This window comes from Crinia signifera, chromosome 2 (genome assembly GCF_055691185.1).
Source record: "Crinia signifera chromosome 2, ASM5569118v1, whole genome shotgun sequence".
NCBI lineage: Eukaryota > Metazoa > Chordata > Amphibia > Anura > Myobatrachidae > Crinia > Crinia signifera.
The window spans coordinates 9,453,527-9,470,769 of record NC_139218.1 but is presented as its reverse complement, the minus strand read 5'-3'; the positions used below and the strand labels follow the sequence as shown (position 1 = coordinate 9,470,769).

The 17,243-nt window shown below is 47.1% G+C and overlaps 1 protein-coding gene across 6 annotated transcripts in view; it reads left to right on the top strand.

The window, feature by feature from the left end:
* Positions 1-17,243, top strand: part of ZBTB20 (zinc finger and BTB domain containing 20) — a 759,091-nt gene that overhangs the window by 248,227 nt on the left and 493,621 nt on the right. For 2 of the 6 annotated variants that reach the window (XM_083171551.1, XM_083171554.1), the window contains one exon: positions 1,318-1,454. The exons of the other annotated variants lie outside the window; for them this stretch is intronic. The gene's annotated coding sequence lies outside the window, so the exon portion shown is untranslated. The remainder of the gene's footprint in view (positions 1-1,317; positions 1,455-17,243) is intronic. 6 annotated transcript variants of the gene reach the window in all.

Genomic DNA, 17,243 nt, shown 5'->3' with positions numbered 1-17,243 from the left:
CTGACATTCCGCCAGCGGGACATGCGAGGGGATGCGTCTTCCTGACATTCCGCCAGCGGGACATGCGAGGGGATGCGTCTTCCTGACATTCCGCCAGCGGGACATGCGAGGGGATGCGTCTTCGTGACAATCCGCCAGCGGGACATGCGAGGGGATGCGTCTTCCTGACATTCCGCCAGCGGGACATGCGAGGGCATGCGTCTTCGTGACATTCCGCCAGCGGGACATGCGAGGGGATGCGTCTTCCTGACATTCCGCCAGCGGGACATGCGAGGGGATGCGTCTTCGTGACATTCCGCCTGCGGGACATGCGAGGGGATGCGTCCTGGATTTGTGCATGTACAAGAGAATATCAGAATCCTCTTGAGTCTTAGCCTATAGCATCTGTTTCTCCACCTGGCAGAGTTGGGGGTTATGTTATCCTATTTATACGGGTGTGGTATGACACACCGACAGTCAGGATTCCGACAGTCATTTCTCCGACGTCGGAATCCCGACTGCACAGCGGGGAGAGCGCAATGAAGCCCCTTGACGCATGTCGACCTTCATTCATGTTGACCTAGTGGGTGTGGTATGATTCACCGACAGTCGGGATCCCGACTGCCTGGTCTCAGACAGCATGGCCAGCGCAACAAAGCCCCTCGCCACGCTGCGGGCACGGTGGCAAGCTATGCTCGCCACCTATTCTATTCTCCCTCTATGGGGGTCGTGGACCCCCACGAGGGAAAATAGCCGACGGCCGTCGGGAACCGGGCCGTCGGTGTTTTAACAGTCGGGATCCCGACGGCGGGTTAATGACTGTTGGGATCCCAACTGTCGGGACCCCGTCCGGCACCCGACCTAGTGGTGTTGACCAAATGCTTGTAGACCTAGTTGCTGTCTATCCAATGATCCCATTCCTTCCAGAGTACTTAAACAAATAGGAAAAACAAGATCCCAGCGAGGTACAGTTCAAGACAATGTCCCTTATTCAGATCTGATCGGAGTACAAACAATGTGCACTGCAGGTGGGGCAGATGTAACATGTATAGAGAGAGTTAGATTTGTGTGAGTTATTATGTTTCTGTGCAGAGTAAATACTGCTTTATTTTTACACTGCAATTTAGATTTCAGTTTTCGCACACCCCACCCAAATGTAACTCTCTCTGCACGTGTTACATCTGCCTCCCCTGCATTGCAGCATGGTTTTGCCCATTTTCAAAACAAATTGGTACTGCGATCAGATCTGAATAAGGACCAATGTAGGATAAGTACTGTACAAGGTATATACAATTAGCGGCATCAGCTAATCATTATTATTATCGTTTATTTATATAGCGCCACAAGGGTTCCGCAGCTTGGTAAATAAAAAGGACAGTTGCAACAGTGACACAATTATAACAGTGGCAGAGATTTATTCTAAGCAAAGCACATGAGGAGAGAGGGCCCTGCTCGTCAGAGCTTACATTCTAAAGGTAAGAAAAGGCAGAGTACATGTATATAGTCCGTTCTTTGGTTTTATTTCTCATGTAAGCTGTCATTATTTAATGATCCACGCAATTTATCACTTATTGTCTTAAGGTGCCCATACATGGTGCGTTTTATACGAGATCGTATTGCATCTAGTACAAAAAGTACGGACAGCACATGTATGGGCAATGAACCCAATATTTGTGGATTACTGTTTATTTCTGAAAACCCAAGAAATATATACTGTATTGAAAAAAATATTACTATGATTGAAGTACCCTATATACACTCTATTGCTTTAGAGAATAAATCTCACAATTAATAGACAGTTTAGGAAATGTATAAATACTGATCAGGCATAAAAATCGAACCCATTAAAAATATAAATACATATTTATAGCTTTAAAAGTTACTGCAAATGATTTCACGGATGACTCTCCCTAACTCCGCCTTCAGCAAGTGTCCCATGTCCTACCCCCTCCTCTGCCCACCAACAGCTCTCGCTCTCGAAGAGGTGGAACAGAGACTACAGCCCCAGCAGAGGGTAAATATAGCTGGGCAGGGGCGGGCCTGAGGATCTTACTAGTGTATATGTATGTGCGTGTGAGTATATGTGTACATATATATATATATATATATATATATATATATATTATGTCCCTGGGTCATAAGGTAAGCATGAAGCGGAAGTCATCTGTTACAGACAAGAAACATTTTCAGACGTGTTTCGCCAAATATTCGCCTTGTTCCACATTTGGACATGAAAGTTTGCAGATTTCACTGGTGGAAACTTGGCCTTGAGTGTTCTTAGTTGCCGCCAACCCCACCTCACAGCAGAATGCAACGTCTGTTAGCCTTCAGCTGCACTCAGTGTGTAATCAGACTGTGCTGTATGTACAACACCATGCTCATCCACAAATCCAGCTTAGAGATTGATACAGAGGCGGGCGCTAAGCAGCAGCAACTGCGACACTTGTTGCAGCTGCAACTGGGCAATTATGCTAATGCTGCAGCAGACGGGCTGTATATTGAAATGACCTCTGGCTGTAGCTCTTATCCTCTGTGGTGGACACAGGGACTTATGGTTGCTCAGAACCTATGTCTAATGAAATGTGTCCATCAGGAGTGGCGTCTGCTTCTTAGAAACTGTAGGCACCTCATAATTCCCATGGCTTAGCAGGGGTGTAGGCAATGTAAAGGTACATGGGTACAGAAGGGTATCAGAGTTGTTGGGTGCTGTGAGGCTAGCCACACCCATTGCATCGGTATAGGGAGGTCCTGAAAGTGGATATCACATAGGGCCCATAGTAGTAAGACTGACAGCACTCAGTTGTGTAGGGAGCACACTGATAGCGGCACTCAGGGGGTGTAGGGAGCACACTGATATCAGCTCTCAGGTATGTAGGGAGCACACGGTACTTGTGTAGTTTCACGGCGCTAGCATTGCGCCGTGCGTCTGAGTCCCCTTGTGGGGCTCGCTTCGCTCGCCCACGCTGCGGGCTCGGTGGCTCGCTACGCTCGCCACGCTATCTAAAATCAACTCCATGCCAACGTGGATAGTGGGGGTATGAACTATCCATGTTGGCATGGAGTTAAGTTACTTTATTTTAGATAGTTTGGCGAGCGTACCCAACCCAGAGGTAGCACGCCATGCTGGCGCCTTAAAACTACACAAGAACCAGCACACTTGTAGCAGCATTCAGGGGGTGTAGGGAGCACACTTGTAGCAGCACTCAGGTATGTAGGGAGCACACTTGTAGCAGTATTCAGGGTTGTAGGGAGCACACTTATGGCAGCACTCAGGGTTGTAGGGAGCACACTTATGGCAGCACTCAGGGTTGTAGGGAGCACACTTATTGGCAGTAATCAGAGTTGTAGGGAGCACACTTTTGGCAGCACTCAGGGTTGTAGGGAGCACACTTATTGGCAGTAATCAGAGTTGTAGTGAGCACACTTTTGGCAGCACTCAGGGTTGTAGGGAGCACACTTATGGCAGCACTTGGGTGAATGGTGCACACTTATGGCAGCACTTGGGTGAATGGTGCACACTTATGGCAGCACTTGGGTGAATGGTGCACACTTATGGTAGCACTTGGGTGTAGGGTGCACACTTATGGCAACACTCTTTCTCCCCCGGAACATACATATCTTTGGAGGTGGCTTCTATCACAATTCTACCTTTACTTTAATTACTTAATTTGCTGACAGAAATTGCATTTCACTGTGTACAAATTAATGCTCAATTAAAAATGTTTCCATGGGGCATTTCCTAAACTGAGAAGGGGGTGGCATGTCCCTGCTATGTGTTGGGCGGACAGAGAGACAAACTGCAGCTAATTAAGCACATTCTGCGCCTGATCGCCTCTGGCAGAGGGTAGAACCCGATCTATGGCACTGAGAGTAGTGTATTTCAGCTGCTTTCCTGTGTGTTCAGGTACTTAGTATTTATACTCTGAATGGGCCGCTCTTACACTGCAAAGCTCCTTTCATACCTATTGGGAATTCACTTTAATTTACACTGTTTCGCCTAATCCTCGCCCGCTTTGTGCCATTCATACTGGCAATCCATTAGAAGCGACCGGACGATAGAACAGCATTCCTTTATCTCCTGGTCGGTGACAAGGGGACAGATGTTCTGCATTGGTGCAGATGTTAGTGAAGCCATAACAGGTGTGAAGCGCCGTTCTCCTGTTGCCTTATTGTAGTCTGATAAGAGATGATTGTCCTATACCTAACCAGCGTCACACAAAGAGAGTGGGACCATCCAGTACTTCTTGTCTGCACAAGTTTTCCTTTACTAATTAGATGCACCAAGCGGCAGCAGTCACCCTCCCTGAGTCAGGGCTGTGATTACACGCTTTACACTTTGCTAGTGAGATCTGCTCTACAACTTTGCCTGCTACAAAATCTGATTTCCAATTTACATCTCAAAGAGGTGCGACCTTCCTACATTCATGCTTCCCTAACTTGTCTCCGAGCCATTAGACTTTACTTTCCGTACGTGACAGACAAGACTCCTCCGTATGCTAAGGACTGCTAAACGCATTCAGGTGCCTCGCAAACGCCCGGCAAAATACATATTTATGGACTCACTTTGGATTTATTTAATTTTGGGGGAGTTTTTTTTTATCATTTTTGTTTTTTAACTATCGCACCTTTTTTTTTGGGCTGCGCCACCTTAGTTCTAACGAGGCGGCTGTCACCTTTTTTTTTGTAGCGCGGTGTAGTCTCACCTCTTCTGGGTTTTGGAATCGGAAGACAAAAAGAGCTTTTATTATTTTTTACCTCACAAGTACGGGAAAGTTATTATTAAATAGTGTGACATTTTGGAGGATACAAAAAAAAAAAAGAACACAAGCTAGTAATGTTCTGTTCTAAGTTGAGCTCTCTAATAGCAAAAACATTGCTCGGAGCGGGAATGCAGTTAGTGTAAAGCATAGTGGGGCTGATTCAGAGGTAAATGCATATGCGGACCTAGAAGTGTGTGTGAGTGGACTTATCCTTGTGGTAGAATACACATGGATTGAGACGCCCATTGTCACTGCACCTGCATAATTTAATACCAATTGGTACAACCTTATATGCCACCAACTATCACAGTATGGGCTTGGTGCACACCTGATCACTCATCTGCAAACCTGGGCAGACCAAGGGGCAATAACTAGACAAGTATCATGGCCGTAGATGGAACACCAATACTTGCTTAGTAGTCTTACATGAGCCAACAATAATAATAATAATTGGTACTTATGTATTATCTGGGCTCCCATGTTAAATGCACCCCATTTTTTCATACCCCTACTATCCAACTACGCATGGAGTTGATTTTATATAGTGTGGCGAGTGCAGCGAGCCACCGTGCCCGAAGCGTGGCGAGCGCAGCGAGCCCCGCGAGGGGACGCGGTCTCATAAGAAAAACGGGAGCCCAGATATTACATAAGTACCTAATAATTGTATTTATATAGCGCTCTTTCACCAAAAGTAATCAAGGCGATTAACAGATAGAATGAATGTACAGGGAGTGGATACATCAATGGGACCAGAGGGGATACATCCAAGGATACTAAAAGAGCTTAAAGGGGAGCTGGTAAAACCATTAACAAAATTATTCAACCAGTCACTAGCTACTGGAGTAATCCCAGAGGACTGGAAAACAGAAAAGTTAGTCCCACTGCACAAAAGTGGAAGCAAGGAAGAGGTAAGAAACTATCTACCAGTGAGCCTTACATCAGAAGTAAGTAAAGTGATGTAAACACTCTTTAAACAAAGAGTTGTAGAATATCTCAAAACCAGCAATTTACAGGATCCTAAACAGCATGGGTTTACGGGGGGAAGATCATGTCAAACAAATCTTATTGATTTTTTTGACTGGGTGACTAAAGTAGTAGATAAAGGCGGGGTTGTAGATGTAGCTTATCTAGACTTTATTTAGGCTTTTGACACTGTCCCGCATCGCACACTGTTAAATAAACTTGAAAGCTTGGGATTGGATTCTAATATGGTTGAATGGATAAGATCTTGGTTGCAGAAAACAGAGTTGTAGTAAATGGAGTATAGTCACAGGAGGGAAAGCTTTTTAATATCTTTGAGACATTGCAAAATGGAATTTTTGCAGATGACACAACAGGAGGGGTAAAACATCATGATTGATGATCTAGGTAGATTAGATAAATGGTCAAGAGCATGGCAATTACAGTTTAATGCCAAAAAATGCAAAATCATGCACTTGGGTCTCAAAAACTCAAAAACTAAATATAGTATAAATGGCACTATATACCAATTAGGAGAGGGATCTAGGTGTCACTATTTCAGGGGACTTAAAGGCAGGTAGGCAATGTAACAAAGCAATGAAGAAGGCAAGTCAGATGCTTGGTTGCATAGGGAGAGGTATCAGCAGTAGAAAGAAAGAAGTAATAATGCCACTGTATAGGTCATTGGTACGACCTCATCTAGAATACCGTGTTCAGTTCTGGAGGCCATATCTCCAGATGGATATAAATACATTAGAGACTGTAAAAAGAAAGGCAACTAAAATGGTGCATGGCCTACATCACAAAACGTACCAGGAAAGACTAAAAAAGATCTTAATATGTATACTTTAGAGCAGTGGTTCCCAACCTTTATTCTCTATCGTACCCCTTGATTAGGCTTTTCATTGATGAGTACCCCTCCTCTCAATTTAAAATACAGACAGTACATATGAGTGGAGAGGAAGTGACCTTATGCATGGCCTTATATTAAGGAGTAGCGGACAGGAATCGTGCCCTTCCGTGTCTGGCCGCTGGTTGTGTATTGTCTCCAGGGTTCCCACTCACACCTGTAGGATTAATGCCACTGCTTCTTGCACCCATGTCAGTGCAGGGCAGATGATCTCTGATGTCTGATGGCAGCACGGGTAGCTCCCATTGGATTGCTGGTCAGGCAAAAGCACGGGGAGACGATGATGATGCTGAAGACAGAACCATAAGGCCCTTATTCTGATCGGTGCGTACTTTCCCGAATTCTTTCGGATCGCGTTTTTTAGCCATCTGCGCATGCGTGGGGAACGCTATGCGCATGTGCCACGTATGGTCTCCGTACTTGTTCTCACTAATACCGTACAGAAATGTGCACCGCATACATTCGGGCAATAGGGGTGTGTTATGGGCGTCATGCGGAATGACACAGGGGCGTAGTTTCAAAGTGGGCTAAACAGGGCGGAAACATGGGCAGACACGGGGGAGTACACATATATTGGTAGGCGTGCATTCGGACAGCACGCCGAATGCACGCGAACAAAAAGGGAAGAAATGTGCGGTGTCCAAAAGGTTACTTTTGCTTTGCGGACACCACTCGGTCATGCGCTAGGCAATCGTAACGCCTAATCAGGACGGACGCACCTCAACCAATGTCACCTGAACCCAATACAATCACATACTTTACCCATTACTTGTTAATTACACGCTTCTCACTGCTACAATTGGAAGCATTGCAGCTTAAAGGGAACATTACATGCTGCACTTGTCACACACTTTTACACTGCAAATAATGCACACAACTTAATAATATTAATGAAATTGCTAACAATCCCTTTTTCAGGAGGTTGCCTAATAGCCTAAGTGGGTCATGTGATCGCTGTGTGTACTTAGTACAAAAGTGTTGGATTGTGCGTAAATACTCCGCATCGGGGCGTACGGACAGCTTTCCGTACGTTCTCACGCGGTAAGACCGTGCTTGTGCGGGAAGACCGTGCAAGAATCTGTACGTTTCCCCCGCACGCGCACGGTTTGTATGTCGTCCGTACACACGCCCTGTTCTTACAGAGTGAGTCCGTCCGGAGGACACGTGGGCGTTTCTACGGACGATGCCCGCACGCTGCCGCACAGCGATGCGTGCGGCCCGCACCGTAAGAATTCGGGAATATCCGCACCGATCAGAATAAGGCCCTAAGTGACACAACATGGTCTTCTCCATAGCAATGGGTCTTCTTCTTCTGCCATCAAAATACTTTTTCATCTTCCGTCATTACCAATATTATTTTCAAGTACCCCCAACTGGTCTGCAGAGTACCCCCAGGGGTACTAGTACCCCAGGTTGGGAACCACTGCTTTAGAGCAAAGAAGGGAAAGGGGAGACATGATAGAAACTTTCAAATATACAGTATATAAAGCAGTGGTTCCCAAACTTTTTGAATCACGGCACCCCTAGGCCAAAAGTTGGTTACTAATTTCAGGAAAAATATAAAAAAAGTTGTGATTTAAATGTTTTTCTTAGGTCCACTTATGTGGTGAGAAACATGATTCACTTCTGTTTACCCACATATTCTTAATTGGAAGCCACAAACACTGATTTTGCCTATTTCACTGGCCATAAATAACTTGAATTGATTCTGGACCACCAACCTGAGGCACCCCTGTAAGTGCTCCGAGGCACCCCAGGGAGCCTAGGCGCACAGTTTGGGAACCACTGGTATAAAGGGTTTTAACAAGGTACAGAAGGGAGACATTCTTTACAGGAAGAGGAGCAACAGAACACGAGGACATGCACTGATACTAAAATACTGATCAAATATGGTTTTAAGGCAACATGTTTTAAAAAGGGTCAGACTAGATGGGCCAAATGGTTCTTATCTGCCATCAAATTCTATGTTTCTATGTAGGAACAATAAAGTACAGAAAAGCTTTTCATAAACTACAGTATACTTAAAGGAATTATGGAAATGCTTGAGTAAACAGGAAAGTCTTGAGTCTGTTTTTGAAGGATTCTAGAGTGGGGGTCCCTCGAACTGTGCGGGGAAGTGAGTTCCATAGAGTCGGAGCCGCATGTGAGTCACGCCCACAGTGGGGTGCTGCTGTCAGTGACGGACAGCAGGAATATAACCGGTGGTAACCATTGGGCATGTTGAAAGGATTGAAGACATCCCTCTCTCAAATAGGGCTTTTCACATGATAATAAATATACTACTTAATGCTAATCTTCCCTCTAACCCCTGTGCACCTGTATGGTGAGAGGGTCAGGTAATGTGCCACCTGCTTTCCACTCAGTGCACCTAGCAGCAGGTAACTCTGCCAGGAATAGGGTGTGGGGAGAGCTTCGGGGGGGGGGGGGGGGGGGGGGGGGGGGGGTCTGATTTGGGCTAAAGACAGAAACTTTTTTTTTTTTAATTAGAAGCAGAATTATTAATGGTATTTAATTAGCATTTCAGGTTTCCCTGTAAGAAGGAACAAGCCCGTGTACTATGATGGGTATTGCTATACTGTTAGATGCAAGCACAGGACCCAGCGATCAGGTTTACGCCGCCCCGCCAGAGTGAAATCACGCCCTGCGCAAGCCTGCGAATCGCTTAGCACGGTTTGTGGAAATATCACAGGTCTATGAATAGCTGCAAATACATACGCAAGCCACTTACCATCGATTGATTTTTCCACTGCGTGCGCAGTCAGTTTGTAGCCCAGGACTTACTCTGCGGCACGCGCCTTCACCTACAACACCTGGGCACGACTGTGTTTTCCCTGGCACTCCCAGAAACGTCTGGTTACCACCCACAAACGCCAGCTACCTGTCAATCACATTGCTAATGGCCAGCGATTAGAAGAAGTACTGTAGCCAACTTTTATCGCAGGATGGCCGTGCGTATGCGTACTACGCGTCATACACATGCGCTGTCATCAATACTCACCCGGCCTGCGAATTCACAGATCTGAATTAGGCCCACAGTCTGATCTGTAAGTGAGTGACAGAGCAACTGATACTCAGCGAAGCACAGCACCCCTCTCCCCGACCAGCACAACACCCCTTTCTCCTCACAGCACCCTTCACAGCATAGCTCCTGTCATCCATTACTGCAGCCCTCTCAGCACAGCACCCCTCTCCCTGCCCAGCACAGCACCCCTCTCCCTGACCAGCACAACACCCCTCTCTCCTCACAGCACCCTTCACAGCATAGCTGCCGTCATCCATTACTGCAGCCCTCTCAGCACAGCACCCCTGCCCAGCACAGCACCCCTCTCCCCGCCCAGCACAACACCCCTCTCCCCGACCAGCACAATACCCCTCTCTCCTCACAGCACCCTTCACAGCATAGCTCCTGTCATCCATTACTGCAGCCCTCTCAGCACAGCACCCCTCTCCCTGCCCAGCACAGCACCCCTCTCCCTGACCAGCACAACACCCCTCTCTCCTCACAGCACCCTTCACAGCATAGCTCCCGTCATCCATTACTGCAGCCCTCTCAGCACAGCACCCCTGCCCAGCACAGCACCCCTCTCCCCGCCCAGCACAACACCCCTCTCCCCGACCAGCACAATACCCCTCTCTCCTCACAGCACCCTTCACAGCATAGCTCCTGTCATCCATTACTGCAGCCCTCTCAGCACAGCACCCCTCTCCCTGCCCAGCACAACACCCCTCTCCCCGACCAGCACAATACCCCTCTCTCCTCACAGCACCCTTCACAGCATAGCTCCTGTCATCCATTACTGCAGCCCTCTCAGCACAGCACCCCTCTCCCTGCCCAGCACAGCACCCCTCTCCCCGACCAGCACAACACCCCTCTCTCCTCACAGCACCCTTCACAGCATAGCTCCTGTCATCCATTACTGCAGCCCTCTCAGCACAGCACCCCTCTCCCTGCCCAGCACAGCACCCCTCTCCCCGACCAGCACAACACCCCTCTCTCCTCACAGCACCCTTCACAGCATAGCTCCCGTCATCCATTACTGCAGCCCTCTCAGCACAGCACCCCTCTCCCTGCCCAGCACAGCACCCCTCTCCCCGCCCAGCACAACACCCCTCTCCCCGACCAGCACAATACCCCTCTCTCCTCACAGCACCCTTCACAGCATAGCTCCTGTCATCCATTACTGCAGCCCTCTCAGCACAGCACCCCTCTCCCTGCCCAGCACAACACCCCTCTCCCCGACCAGCACAATACCCCTCTCTCCTCACAGCACCCTTCACAGCATAGCTCCTGTCATCCATTACTGCAGCCCTCTCAGCACAGCACCCCTCTCCCTGCCCAGCACAGCACCCCTCTCCCCGACCAGCACAATACCCCTCTCTCCTCACAGCACCCTTCACAGCATAGCTCCTGTCATCCATTACTGCAGCCCTCTCAGCACAGCACCCCTCTCCCTGCCCAGCACAACACCCCTCTCCCCGACCAGCACAATACCCCTCTCTCCTCACAGCACCCTTCACAGCATAGCTCCCGTCATCCATTACTGCAGCCCTCTCAGCACAGCACCCCTCTCCCCGCCCAGCACAACACCCCTCTCCCCGACCAGCACAATACCCCTCTCTCCTCACAGCACCCTTCACAGCATAGCTCCCGTCATCCATTACTGCAGCCCTCTCAGCACAGCACCCCTCTCCCCGCCCAGCACAACACCCCTCTCTCCTCACAGCACAGCACCCTTCACAGCATAGCTCCCTTCATCATTACTGCAGCCCTCTCAGCACAGCACCCCTCTCCCCACACAGCACAGCACACCATGGAGTATTATAATGTCAGAGATGATTATACAGAGACCATGGCAAATTATAATGGCAGAGATTATTATACAGAGACCATGGAGTATTATAATGTCAGAGATTATTATACAGTGACCATGGAGTATTATAATGTCAGAGATTATTATACAGAGACCATGGAGTTATTATACAGGAAGATATTATTATACAGAGACCATGGAGTACTATAATGTCAGAGATTATTATACAGAGACCATGGAGTATTATAATGTCAGAGATTATTATACAGAGACCATGGAGTATTATAATGGCAGAGATTATTATACAGAGACCATGGAGTATTATAATGGAAGAGATTATTATACAGAGACCATGGAGTATTATAATGGAAGAGATTATTATACAGAGACCATGGAGTATTATAATGGAAGAGATTATTATACAGAGACCATGGAGTATTATAATGTCAGAGATTATTATACAGAGACCATGGCACATTATAATGGAGTAGTGGAGTATTATAGACATGGTGTCCATGTGTATATATGGGGCGTAGCCACCATGACTAGACCCGGCCGGTTTACCTCTCGTTACTGTGACGTTGTAGACAGACAGGGCGCGACCTGCTCCTGGATCAGACTCTGACATGAATCTAATTCTTAGGCAGCATCTCATATACTCGCACACTGATGTGTATGGAAGACCCCCCCTGCCCCCCGCGGTTCTCCATCACAATACTAGCACAGCGAGCAATTGAGAAAGGTCTTGACTTGCAATTCTCCTGCCATGTATGTACTGTAGATGCTCCTACACAGAGGAGAGCGCTTATCACTGGCTTGTGTGTCTCCTGCGTAGGCATATGACCTTCTATACTACACAGAGTCGCAGCATAAATCTATATAAAGACGAATTATTTTAAGATAGAACACGTGATATTGTCTGTCTGTAATACTTCTGCCAGTTACATACTTTGCTGCATGTTTAACATTCCTGAGTCTTTCAACATATTTGCACAAATATTCTCATGAAAGAGGAATTCAGATTCTTCCTGACCTTAAACCACCATGTGCACTCGGCAGGATGTAGCGTAGAACTATATGAGCTGGAACAATCACCCAGTGACGCATATGCAGCGTTTTCTGTGTGTTTATGACCGTTTCAGGGGCGGGAAATGTTCTCTTACTAGAAATTCAAATAATGAGACCTTGTCAGGAAGAGAAGGGGACTGTGAATAAGGAAATATACATAGAGAAACTGAAGTTGGCCATACACTTATCCGGTTTGGAAACTTTTCACCAGATTCCGTTGTATCGGGCTGAGAAATCGGGTGAAAAGTGTCCAAATCAGAGGTGTTTGACATCTAATCCGATCCGCGGCCCCATGCTCATCGGATCAGAGTACGGACCTCCATCACGGGTAGCCTCCCGGCAGCGGGGAACGGGATTGCATGCAATATATCTCATGCATGTGATATATCGGACAAGTCTGGTACATTGTGTCGAAAGTCATCGTGTTGACACAGTAGTAATGTGGACACTGACCCTGTCACTGCTGAAATGTCAACAAATGCTTACAGACATTAGTCCATTTAGGAAGGGGGCGTGGCATCATACACAATGGGCGGTGCTGGGGTGCGGATGCTCAATCACGATATCATCCCAACCACACCTGCCCATTCCAACCGCAGTTGGTTTAAATAAATTTTAACCATACAGAGTGTTGGAAACCATGCTTAAAAAATATATATTCTATAGCAGGGATTCTTCTTCGCCCACTTTTTGTTTCCTCCTGAGCAAACAAGGTGATGGAAAAATCGGCCGAGGACCTCTCCATAGGCTTACGGGAAAATAAGCTATGTTTGCAACTTATTTCTTTGGCAGAGTATATTCGTGAGTCGCCCATTTACTAAGGAAAGACACGCCAGTTTTAAGTGAAAAGAGTTCCATTTTCTTCGCATCCTCTTCCGCCTCGGGATCACGTAATCAGGATCCCAAGTCTGTCAACAAGCTTCTGACAGGAGAAAGCAGTATATTTTGAGCGCTGTGGGCCAAGGTTAGAGTGCTGTGTGCAAGTGGCTGCCCTCTGGAAGGGGGTTGCCGCCCCCAACAAAAGTTTAGTAAAAGAAGAAAATACCAGTAGGCGCCTTATGCACACACGTATAACAATTTATTAAATAAACATACCATACAAAAGAAATTAATTGGACTAAATGGACACAAAATCAAAACATATAACAATATTAATGAATATAAAATAGACTAAAAACATGTGCAAATAGCGGTGGGTTTGATATATGTATATTTACCAAGTCCCAGTAGGATTCAATCATATGCGCATATGATGCCAGGTACTAATATCCCAAAATTGAAGAATAAAGTGCCAGTGTTCTATGGGAGTAGATGCCACCTGTAAGATCTCCCGACAATATTTTTGTAATCCACAACGGGGTTTCTTTGAAATGGCTTTGTGGTAAAAAGCGATGAACAAATAGAGCCGCTGAAGTCGACACTTCTGTGTCGATGGAGACGACAGCCGCAGTTGATGTTTGTAGGCACGGGGTTTGCAGCGGGTCCCAGTTCTGGGGAGCGAATACACCAAGCTGCCCCACGTCTGACGGTATCAGGTGGTTTGCAGAGCAGTCGCACCGGCCAGACAGCCAAGTGCAGACCGCTAAGACGCCGTTGCCGACGGAGGCTGCTTGGATCTGGACGCTCGTACACTCTGCTATGAGTGTACCGGCTGGATGCCGCGAGATGATGCGGCGGCTGCGTAACGTCTCCAATGACACACTGCTGCTGTGCTTGTGAGATGGTGTCGGGGACCGCGGTAAGCTGGTTATCTTGGAGCTCGAATAGAGGTAGAATTGCTCCGGGTCCACTGGCTCAAATAGCGACAGCAGCACTCCTATTCAAGACGCGTTTCGCCGCACTACGGCAGCTTTTTCAATTGAAAAAGCTGCCGTAGTGCGGCGAAACGCGTCTTGAATAGGAGTGCTGCTGTCGCTATTTGAGCCAGTGGACCCGGAGCAATTCTACCTCTATTCGAGCTCCAAGATAACCAGCTTACCGCGGTCCCCGACACCATCTCACAAGCACAGCAGCAGTGTGTCATTGGAGACGTTACGCAGCCGCCGCATCATCTCGCGGCATCCAGCCGGTACACTCATAGCAGAGTGTACGAGCGTCCAGATCCAAGCAGCCTCCGTCGGCAACGGCGTCTTAGCGGTCTGCACTTGGCTGTCTGGCCGGTGCGACTGCTCTGCAAACCACCTGATACCGTCAGACGTGAGGCAGCTTGGTGTATTCGCTCCCCAGAACTGGGACCCGCTGCAAACCCCGTGCCTACAAACATCAACTGCGGCTGTCGTCTCCATCGACACAGAAGTGTCGACTTCAGCGGCTCTATTTGTTCATCGCTTTTTACCACAAAGCCATTTCAAAGAAACCCCGTTGTGGATTACAAAAATATTGTCGGGAGATCTTACAGGTGGCATCTACTCCCATAGAACACTGGCACTTTATTCTTCAATTTTGGGATATTAGTACCTGGCATCATATGCGCATATGATTGAATCCTACTGGGACTTGGTAAATATACATATATCAAACCCACCGCTATTTGCACATGTTTTTAGTCTATTTTATATTCATTAATATTGTTATATGTTTTGATTTTGTGTCCATTTAGTCCAATTAATTTCTTTTGTATGGTATGTTTATTTAATAAATTGTTATACGTGTGTGCATAAGGCGCCTACTGGTATTTTCTTCTTTTACTAAGCTTCTGACAGGGCAACCTTCCGTCCCACCTGGGGGATCCCAGAGTGGGAGCTCAACTGCGAGACTTCCACAACGTTTGGCACGGGTCTTACAAAGACAAATGGGTTCAGACAATAAACGACAACGGTTACAAGCTAGAGTTCACTTTCCCTACTCCACAGCATTTCTTTACTACTGGTCTTCCTGCTGCGGATACAGACAGGGACATTCTCCATTAGGCGCTTAGTCGGCTGTTGTCCACCAATGACATAATTCTGGTTCCTTGGGAACAATGCACAAAATGACTTTATTTCACTCTTTTTGTGGTACCAGATGGTACAGTACATCCCCTTCTCCATTAAAAGTCCTTGAACCTCATATCTGATTTATCACAAATTCAATACACAAACTGCACCAAAAATACACAGGTTTGCAATTCGGGACCAACACTTCCAATTTAAGGCCCTTCGGGCTCTCATCAGCCTCTCGGGTATTTACGAAAGTAATGGCGATAATGATAGCCGCCTTACATGCAAGTTTTGATAACAGTTGTCCCGTATTGGGACGATCTATTGATCAAGACTCCATCCAGGGGCGGCCTGATTCAGGATACATACAACGCCTGTGTCTTTTTACTTCATCATGGATGGGTGTTGAATTTAACAAAAAAAAGGAAAACAAATCTCAACTCAACCCATCTCAGAGACTCCTCTTTCTGATCTTGATTCTTTGATTCTTTTCTTCACTTCAGAAGTGTTCTTGCCAATGGCCCTCCTAGACTTCACAAGGCTGGTACTTCAACCTCATGGGGTTTTGGTACACCTCTGCATATGGATTTTAGGTAAAATGGTGGCCTCCTTCGAGGCATTTCCATTTGGCTGATTTCACTCTCTGACTTATCAACTGTCCTCAATGACTCAGTTGTCTCTACATTGGTGGATCGATACGACAAACCTGTTAGAGGGTCGACCATTTGGTGTGTGGAATTGGATGATAGTCACTACCGATGCCAGCCTCAGGGGCCGAAGTCCTTGACCATCAGTTTCAGGGGTGTTGGACTCCCCTAGAGGGAGTTGGTTTCCCCAAGAGCCTAGACTACCGATAAATCTTTTGTAGATAAGATCTATTCACCTAACCCTTCTCCAAGCGTATTCTCTCATCAGAGGTCAAGCAGTTTGCATTCAATCAGACAATGCCACAGTTTGGGACTAGGAATCGCAGGGCGATGCACGAGGTTTGCCCACTCCTTCAGTGGGTGGAAAGACATTCTTTTCAGCAACCTTTTTACACTTGGACTTTCAATTTCAGCTACTGTATGTGTTTCCTCTGATGCTTCCATGGCTTCTCAAATGGATCAAACGGGAAACAGCGTCAGTTGTACTAGTAGCATCAGATTGGCCGCGGAGAGCCTGGTATGCTGATCTCCTAGGTTGTGTGGTAGACCAACTTTGGTGCCTTCCTCTTGGAGAAGACGTATCGCGTCTACGTTAATGACGTGGCTAATGTTGAGTAGGCGCAGGGTGCCTCAGTCGGTGATTCCTACAATGCAGAAGGCAAGGATGGAAGTTACTGCAAAACACTACCACAGGATCTGGAGAGCCTATGTCCAGTGGTGTGAGCGGCATTCCCTGCCCACTACAGTGTTTAGTTTGCCCCGTCTTCTCTGGTGTTTACAGACCGGGTTTTCGGCAGGTTTACATTTAGGGTCTCTCAAAGTCCAAGTGTTAGCCTTGTCTGTGTTCTTTCACTGTAGACTAGCTTTGATTCCAGAAGTTCAGACTTTCCTTTAAAGGAGTCCTTCATCTACAACTTCCAATTCGAACTCAAGCAGAACCTTTGGGATTTGTCTTCAGTTCTAGATTATCTCAAATCTCCTACTTTTGATTCACTAGAGTCCATTGACTTACATCTATTAGCATGGAAGACAGGAATGCTATTGGCGCTTGCCTCAGCTATGCGAGTGTCTGACCTCCGCGCACTCTCCTGACGTTCTCGCTACCTGGTCTTTCACTCAGATAGGGCAGAACTATGGACTACAATGGATTTTTACCAAAGGTTCCTACACTGTCGGGGGAATCGTCCATG